The sequence below is a fragment of the Glycine soja genome, chromosome 11, assembly GCF_004193775.1.
Source record: "Glycine soja cultivar W05 chromosome 11, ASM419377v2, whole genome shotgun sequence".
NCBI classification, from domain to species: domain Eukaryota; kingdom Viridiplantae; phylum Streptophyta; class Magnoliopsida; order Fabales; family Fabaceae; genus Glycine; species Glycine soja.
Window position 1 is genome coordinate 49,356,257 of NC_041012.1, and position 10,098 is coordinate 49,366,354.

The 10,098-nt window shown below is 31.4% G+C and overlaps 2 long non-coding RNA genes across 2 annotated transcripts; one reads left to right on the forward strand and one right to left on the reverse strand.

Moving 5' to 3' along the window:
* The first annotated feature begins 397 nt into the window (after positions 1 to 397).
* On the forward strand, positions 398 to 1,564 carry LOC114373806. The gene is made up of 2 exons (XR_003658463.1): positions 398 to 810; positions 957 to 1,564. It is a non-coding gene; the product is annotated as an uncharacterized LOC114373806 (long non-coding RNA).
* A 1,146-nt stretch (positions 1,565 to 2,710) lies between these two features.
* Positions 2,711 to 9,123, reverse strand: LOC114375516. The gene is made up of 4 exons (XR_003658774.1): positions 8,833 to 9,123; positions 8,599 to 8,697; positions 4,827 to 4,910; positions 2,711 to 3,145 (listed from the first exon to the last, which is right to left on the reverse strand). It is a non-coding gene; the product is annotated as an uncharacterized LOC114375516 (long non-coding RNA).
* Positions 9,124 to 10,098: the final 975 nt, after the last annotated feature.

The following is a 10,098-nucleotide window of genomic DNA, read 5'->3' on the forward strand; positions in this document are numbered from 1 at the left end:
AGCATCATATCCGGCTTTATCTTATATATAAAATAAGTTTAGTTACACTGCCTTCTGTATGGCGGTTTGGTAGATCTTGACTTTTCTACCATCCTGATTTTCTATATTAGTTGTAATTAAGCTTCTAGGAGTAACTTTTCCAGAAATTGTGCAGAATTCTAGACAAGAGATATATATTGAAGCTTGTTACTCGGATCAGCGTATGCAGTAGGTTCAATTTCAACCATACCCCAAAAGAAGCTTTATCCAACTGAAAGGTATGTGTATACGATTTTTTTTATCTGCAATATATATATATATATATATATATATATATATATATATATATATATATATATATATATATATATATATATATATATATATATATATATATATATATAAAAGGAAACGGAGTTAAAGGTTGGAGCCCAAGATTAGAGAGTATTTATGACCCAACACGGGGAATAAATAAGCACTAACCAAAGAATAACAAGCCAACGCGAAATTGAGAATAATTTCTCGATCATTCTATACATATATACCCCATAATTTATATAAGAAGCTAAAACCATAGATTCCAATATTCACCACACTACCCGATCGAGCTGCAAAATTTGACCCAGCATATATCATTCTCCCAACTTTGATGCGCAGATACAATCTCCTTGAGGTATCGACCATTGGTTGAAAGCTCAATTTTCTGTGTATACGACTTGTTCATATGCAACTGAAGCTTTGCTGCAGTTACTTTATTGTTATAAATGGATTTGACAGTTCTTAGATCGTCATCAAGCCAAAAGAATTAGGCAATATCACCTTGTTTCATGCGTAAGACTCCTCAAATTAATTACTTAATGTGAATTTGATTCTTACATCATATCAGTCTGATTTATCACTGACTGTCACTAGCTAGGGCATAATTAATATGCTTCCTCACAAGTTTTTATCTCTTCTTATCAATCTTTTGCGTATAGATTCCAAAGCTGGGAATTGGGTGGGAGTAATTGGGATTGACAAGAAGACAAAAGTGTAGATTCCAAATCTGGAATAATTTCAAAGATGAGATAAAACTTGATCAAGTTAATTGACCAGATGCCCATTCAAGCAATTCAAAATCATTGGCTGAAAATCAATTGAGGGTTCCATCATTTAATTTCTCTTTCCTGGATACATCCAAGGGCGTAAAAGTACCACTTTTCATTGAGTATAGCAAACAAGTGGTTGTAAGAATTAAACAACTCGTGTCATTTTCATACCGCTTAATTAGAATGGGAACGTGGGGTTGAACTCTCAAGTCCTCTCTATATGACTTTCTTCAGATGAATTTCAGAGAATCACTTAGAAAATGGACTCTAAATTAGTAACGCTTCTTAGCCTCCAAGATTCGACTCCATGCATCCACTTCCAAGATCTGCGTAAGTACTGTGTTTGTTTATGTGCATGTGTGTATACACTACAATGAATTTGGCTAGAAGACGTACTTTAATTAAAAGAAGATAAAGTACACTCCCAATGTTTATTAGAAAATTAACAATGGTTATTTGCGATAAAATGAAATATATGTGACAAAATTTAAAATTAATTATATTTTAATCATTGATTTTTTATTTTGTAAATAGTAATTGTTATTGTACTTTACTTTTGTAAAGTATACTTTCCTCACTTTAGTAAGGTGAAATCCAAATGATATCAGTTGCAGTACATTAAAATGGTGATAGAAGGTAAAGAAGCAAAAGCGATCGTGTATATCCAAAGAGACAATGATCATACCCTTCCAAACTTGAAAGCACTAGCAGCTGCAACTAGCTTGAGTAACCGATATGGCATTTATGATTCACCAGCGCACAGATGCAGATGCACCTACACCAGGTGCTAATTGGTCCCTCTACTCATTTATAAAAAATAAAAAAAATAAAGATTGGTCTTTCTACTCCCAAAATAAAATTGGAAATTATTTTATTAAACATGATTCTGCTCTTCCTCACCTGCAGAAACCAAGCGCAGGTGCAAAAGCAGGTACAGGCACATATCGGCATTAACATGTATAATAGCCAGCTTATTAACAGGTTAAGAAGTTTTATATATGCTCAGGGCGCTTTAATTCCCAATTAAAATTTCTACCATTTTAAAAAAATCTAATTAAGTCGTATGGTGTTTTAAATTCATTTAAAATTTGGATTAATTTCACTTCCAAACACAAAAAAATTCTTAAAACTATCATGTGCCCGGCTTCAAGTTATTTGGTTTAATTAAATTTTGGATTATGAAAATTTCACTAAAAACTAACCAACTATATTCATACCGTGCATGTGTGTTTACGAAGAATAATTCCTTCCTCCTAATATATATAAATATTTCTCTAAAAGTGTTGTATTATTGATTTGTTGTATTTTTCTTGGCTATTTCTAATAGCTTTGACTAAAATCAACAGAGAAAATTTTCGTATATTAGTTTTTGATGCATAAAATTTAAGTCTGCCGCAATCTGATTTCGGGCATATTTCAGCTCACACTTATTTCACATATAACCCTGTCATACATCTCCATATCTTTCGGTAAGCTAAAAAAAATTACACGCATCATTTATTTTTTCAGATTTTTCATCCCTTCTGCCCAATACCATGCACTTGTGAATTTGAAGTGTTAAAATTTCATCGGAATTCCAAGTTCGAACTACGAAAAGTTGTAAACAAATACATAAACAGGCACACACATTGCGTAGAAGATTGTCGCAACCAAATTAAGTAAAAATAAATTGACGAATACAAAAAAAACAAAACTAAGTAAAGTTCAGAAACAGAACATGTGCAATTTTCTATATAGAGTAGTTAATTAAGAACTGCCTGGCCATTGTAAAATAAAAAAATAAAAAACGATTATGTAGGTACTGTCGTGTTCAATATATAATGATCGTTTGCTGGAAAAATCAAGACTCTACCATCAAAACCAGGAATTTGATATTCAGTGAGAATAACAAATCAATCCTCGATTATCTCAATTCATCATCCCCGATGAAGACTTCGAAACTGGGACTTATTTATTGAAATTCATGCCATCCATGTGTTTTCATCAGTTTCATTTGTCTAGAACTAGAATACCAACATTGCAAAGAAGGTATTCAAGTCAACAAAGGCAGCTTCAGCACGTATAATTGTCTGCAAACCCTGCTTGGATTAGGAAGAAATAATTATTTAGTGGTGATTTCGGCTAATGTAACAAAATTTTTAGTGGCAAAGATATGAAAATCTGTTGCAAATGTGTCATAACAGCTGCAACCTATTTCTTAATTTTTAGGAGTTTAATTTTAATTTTAAATTTAAAATATTAGGAGATATTAGGAGCTATGATTCTGTTTTTAAATTTAAAATTATGCTATTATCCCTACAAATAAAGGATGTATATATCATTTATGCTTTGTGCTCTTTGTATATAGTTGCTTCAATAAAATAATAGATATCTCTCTTTATTTATTTATTTTCCTCTCATAAAACAACAAATTGATATCTAGAGCTCTCATAGGAGGGATTTGTGAGATTGAGTGAACCTACTCATAATTCTTAAACACAAACACACTTCAGAGTTCTGAATCTAGAAGGTTCATTCCTTCCAATTTCACTTCCAGTGTTGGATGACAAATATTATCACCTCTAGATTGTTAAAATGGAAGTCTATCTTGATACTTGTGATTTATGGGAAGTCATTAAGTGTATGAAGTTCCACCCTTATTGTTTAATTCAACGGTTGCCCAAATCAAAAATCACAGAGAGGGTCAACAGGAAAAGTCAAAGGTAAGAACAACCTTGTTTGGAGCAGTGTCGTTGCTATTGAAAGTTTGACGTGTTTAAAATATATTTCTGATATCTTATATGTTCCTGATATTAGTCCTTATATGTTCCTGACATTCAATTTCTGATATCTTATATGTTCCTGACATTCAGAGTCTTCTAGATATTGTGCACAATTCTAAGCAAAATACATATATTAATATTATATATATGGAATCATTTAACTGGGGTCAGTGTATCAGTGTATGCGGGTTCAATTTCAACCATACCCCAAGAGAAGCTATATATATATGACTGTTCTAATTAGATCGTCAATAAGCAAAGAGAATTGGGCTATATCACCTTGTTTCTTGCATATTAGATCAAAATTACTAAATTGGATTCTTATTCATATGGTATCAGTTTGTTTACCATCGACTATAGGGGTGTGAAAAAGTAATTCGATAAAAAAATTAAATCAAATTAGTTTTAAATTATTTTAATCAATTCAATGAGGTGAATAATTTCAAATTAGTTTTTAAAATATTTTTTCAAATAAAAATATATTTAAATGAATTGAAAATAATAAACATTTTTTTTCTTGAATTCATTAAAAAAAAATTCAATTTAGATTCGATTATAATCCGATTTAATCCAAATCAGTTTTTTTTTCACATCCCAACTGACCCTAGGGCATAATATGCTCTCTCACAATTCACAAGTTTCCTCTTCGATCTTTTTATCAATCTTTTATATATATTCTTTCATTTGGGAGTGGGAATTGGGTGGGAGTTAACGGGGTTGTGAAGAAAAGATCAGTACAGATTCCAAAGCTGTTTAATTAAATGATCATGTTAATTGATCAGATGTTCATTCACGCAAAAAATCATAGGTTGAAAAACAAGTGAGGGTTCCATCATTTCTCATTCCTGAATATATATATATATATATATATATATATATAAAGGGAGTACTGGTGCAACTTTTTCAAAAGCATAGCAAACAAGTGGTTTTAAGAATTAATGAAATGTGTCATTTTCATAAGTATAAAAAGCTTAGAATGAGAAGGAAAAAGGATTACCTCTAATTAAATCAGTAACAGTTCTTAGCCTCCTGGACGCGTAGTGTCCTCATTCCTCATGCTCATTTTGGATGGCTGGAACCCCTTCAGAACCAATGATTAATTTAATCAGACTCCTTTTTCTAATTTATTCTTGGAAATTTTGGGGCGCAAACACTTCATAGATTGGTTAACAAAACATATACTTCATTCACAACTCAATAACAACTAAGGGCCATGCCAGCTGAGTTAGAAACCCATTCTACTCCCTATTCTAAATTTTAAAAAGTTAGGGATTCGACTCCACCTCCGTATGTCGATCTAGATCTGCATAAGAACTGTGTTTGCGTGTGTGTGCATACATAGTATATCGATCTTGCAGTACATTAAGAGAGACATAGAAGGTAAAGGAAAAAAAGGGACCTTGTATATCTAAAGCTCCGATGACCTTATTACCCTTAATATAATCCAACCTTTATACTTGAAAAAAAGATAAAAATGCAGCCGCAACCACAGTAGCTTCTAAGTACTAACCACATACAAACAGCTTCATCTTCATCAGTAAAGTTAAATCAAATCCAATATGGCATTCATCTGCAGAGGCACCTGCACCTTACCTTTGTTCTTGGTCACTTTACTCCTACATAAAATATTTCTTCTCATCCTCACTTTCTCTTGTTTATGTTACAGAGAAACCAAGCAAATTAAAGTGCAGGTGCAAATGCAGATATACAAGATACAGGTAACATATTGGTGCATCAACATGTACAATGGCCTGCTCTCATGGCCCACTATATATGAAATCCCTAGTGAAAGGGATTGAGAGAGAAGGGTGCCAGTGAAGTAGTGATACACTCAAATCATTAAAGATTTGGGACCGATTTTAGTAATGATATATCTGTATAAGTGGCGTATGTTCATCCTATTTAAAGGAAAGAATTATGATATATTTATATATGCATAATATTTTTAAAGAAAAATTAAAATGATTTATAATAAATCTATTAACTTTTATAAAATTATTTTAAAAATCATATTGTAATTTATGATTAGATGATTACATTATTAGTGCATCATTACTAAACTTGTACTTTTACTTGTTTTTTCTCTTTATTTTAATTAATCATCATCTTACATCATTTTATTTTATCATAATTTATTCTCCTCTTTCATTTTTTTTTTATTGAGCAATGATATATAAATATCTATTTATTTTAAACACTTCACCATCATATCTTATCTCTCTATCTCTCTCTTCATACTATATCATAAATCTTATTATATTTATATTTTTTCTCTATCAAACATTTCTTTTATTATACAAATATGACTGTACATCTTCACTCTCCTAAAAGCAAATGAGGAGGGAAAATCCATCCAAATTTTAATATAAAAAAATATAAATAGAGATATAGGTTTATGAGCCGATAAGGATAGACATATCTTCATCATTTGTTATAAATATAAATAGTACAGTTATTTTTTCTTTTTATCTCACTTTCACTTCATTATTTTTTATTTTTCTCTATTTTTTTATCACGTTATTTATCATATTTGTTATTTTTTTTCTTATTTCATTTCCTTCCATTTACGATACACCCCAAATAATAGTTGTACAGTTCTACTTTAGTTTCTCCCATTTATGTTTTAGTTCTGATTCTTTTTTGGTGAGAAGTTTTTTTATCTTTGTTCTGATGTCTAAAGCTAGCTACTAGACCATTCCCAAAGGAAAGAAAATGAGAAGAAGAAAAAAGGGCCAGCTAGATAAAGGGTATAAGGACCTCAGTAAAACACAGCCCAATATGCACACAAGCACAATCGAACCCAATTGCTGTTGCTTTTAAAAGTAAAAATCACCACTACACCAAAATCGTACTATAATTTTTCATGTGTCTTCAGTTCTTTCCTTGTAGAATACCAACATCTCAATTTAAAGAAGGAAGGCAGATTCAATATATGTAAATGGCAAATGTCAGCAAACCCTGTTTAGAGTAAAAAGAAATAATTATTTAGTGGTGATTAGTCGGCCAGTGTAGCAAAATCTTTTCTTTTTATCAGCAAACAAAGATTATATTAATAAAATGGTACCAGTGATATAAAAAACAAGCAATACAAAGATGTTACTATGTATTAAGGCCACAGAGACCATAATACTGCATAACCCCAGTACATCAATAAGCAAAGGCATGTAAATTATCTGTAAAGCTAAATATACATCTTAATAGCAAAAGTATGGAAATCTGGATTTTGTAGTTTTATATTATTAAAAGGGGTATACAATTATTTGGCAATGTGCATACTTTAGTGCTGAACTGACCCCTTTGATTGGTTAAGATTTGAACCATCGTATCCGCTTTATCCTAAAGTTGAGTTACACCGCGCGCCTTCAATTCTTTCTGCATAGAGATTTGATTCTAAACCTTTCTACTCTCCTTTTTCTAGATTTTGCTGGGCTTTTTTTTATCATTTCCGAGTTTTTTTTTTTGAGAAATTATCAAATGGGATTTCTTTTCAAATTAATTCTCATTTAAAAATAAGTTGTAAATGTAATTATGATTTTGCAAACAAAAGTCATAAATCGATATACTACTTCTAGTTGCAAGATCACCTTTCTTAAAATTGAAGTCATGTAAAATTTTACAACTTTTATTTATAAAATCATAACCATTTTTAAAACTTATTTCTAAATGAAAATTAATTTAAAAAGTATTTTTCATTTAATAATTTTGAAAATTACCCTCAATTCAAAAAGCCTAGCAAAATCTTTGTAAAACTTATAACTACATGATCACATTTTCTAAAACTGAAGTGGTATAAAAACTTACAACTTTTGTTTACAGAGTCCTATCCATTTTTAAGATTTATCCCTAAATGAAAATCAATTCAAAAAATACCATCATTCGATATTTTTTTTAAAAAAAATGTTACATGTAAATTAATTTTAATTCAACCATACCCCAAAAGAAGGTATTCAACTGAAGCTGTGTACGTACAGTTCTTAGATCGTCAAGCTAAAAGAAGAAGCCAATACCACCTTGTTTCATGCGTAAGCCTGTTCAAATTAATTACTACATGTAAATTGTATTCTCATATGATATCAGTTTGTTTTATCACTAACTGCCACTAGGGCATAATACGCTCTCTCACAAGTTTTCTCTCTTTTTATCAATCTTTTATATATTATACCATATGGGACAGGGAGTAAATGGGCTTTAGAAGAAGTGAAAAGTATAGATTCCGAAGCTGGAATAATCTCGAAGATGAGATAGAACTTGATCAAGTTAATTGATCACATGTGCATTCAAGAAATTTGATGAAAATCATCGGCTGAAAAGCAACTGAGGGTTCCATCATTTCCATTTCATGAAAATATCCAAATAAAGCATAGCAAACAAGTGGGTATAAGAATTAATTGACTCGTGTCATTTTCATAACTATAATACGCTAAGAATGGGAAGGAAAAAGGGGATGAACTCTCAAGTCCTCTCCATGACTTTCTGCAGATAAATTTTGCAGAATCATTCAGACAATCAGACAAAATCAGTAACGGTTCTTAGCCTGCCTCCAGTACACGTTATAATTGTTAAAACTTTTGTGGTCAAATTTTGGATAAAATAACACCTTTAATTTGACTAATTTTTTCTAGTTAATTAATTCTGGGTATAAATCTGGAAACAGTTGATAGGGAAAAGGAAGCAAGTAGGTTTACAGAACATAATTAATATCATTCAAACATTAATTCTGACTAAGGGTGCTGTGCCAGCTAGCTAGCTGAGTTAGAAACTCATTCTACCTTTGTCAAAATTTGAACGTTAATTACGGATTGGATTCCACCCTCCGTGCGTACATGGATCTAGATCTGCATAGGAACTGTGTCTGTGTGCGTGTGTATCTATATACCACAAAAAATATCACATGTTGTAGTACATTAAGAAGGAGATATGGATCATATATAGAAGAGCTCAAGGAGCAAAATGGACCGTACATGTATATTCAAATTCAAAGAAGAGGCAATGATATGTCTTACCCTTTATAATAAAAAACTTGGAAGCACAAGCAGCTGCAACAACAGAAGCTAGCCACTGAACGCAAACAAATAGCTTGAGTATATAAAGTTAAACCATGGCCAATAATCCAATATGGCATTCACCTGCAGATGCACCTGCACCTCGTTCTCGGTCCCTCTATTCCCATATTATATAATAATATATTGATCTCTTCAGTCCTCAACTGACATAGTTATATTATTTATATGTCACAACAGAGAAACCGAGTACTTAAAGTGCAGGTGCAAATGCAGATAAAGGCAACATATCGGCATCAACGTATATAATAATGACCAGCTGCTATATAATATAGCAAGCTAAGTATATAGCTAGTAAGAAGTTTGCTCGCAAGCCAACACTTTTATAATAGGAAATTCCTGTTGAAAGGGATTATGAGAGAGAGAGCAAGAGAGGGCTGAGAGTGATTCACTCAAAGATTTTGGACCAATTCTTGTAGAGACATAATCTATCTAGATAAATGGCATATGTCCTTCCTCCTATAAAATAATGATAATATTCACACCAGACGCTTGTGCTTATTTTATCTTTCTTTTTTTTTCGTTTTGAGTGTATTTTAGTCATTTTGGTAAAACCAAATGTGAGGCACAAAGAATAGAAATTCTATAAGCTTGTCAACATATAACATGTTGGATAGATAATTTTTTATTATTAATGGATAGATAATTTTATCTTTTAAGTACATGATAATGTATTCAATTATTGATTTATATGTATAAAAAAATATCTACTAAAAAATATAAACTTTTTAAATGAATTTTAGTATGTCAAAAAATTAATTCTTAACTTTCAACATAAAAATATGTTGGTTAAAAAAAAATATAAGCTTGATAGGGATAGGTTTATGGGTGGATAAGGACGCGCAGAACTTGATCGAACTCCATTATTATTTATGGTTATGTTCTTGCTGATATCTAAAGGTAGCTAGCTAGAAAGAGGTGTGGGCATGTCTGCCACACAACAAGCTGGTCTAAGCCCACGTGACGCAAACCATCACTAGCACGTGGGATTTCATCTCCCCACAAATGGGAGACTGCCACGTAGGATATTGGGCAGACTCTTCACTTGCCTCCTTGTGGGTATTCTGTTTTCTGTAACGAGAAAAGTGAAACACAAACTGACAAAATATAGATACAGTATGCCCCTTCTCTTTCTGTATTATTTTTTAATTAATATAGAATTCAATCATTAGTGTTAATTAATCTATGGGTCTCGTCTTTTTTTTTTCT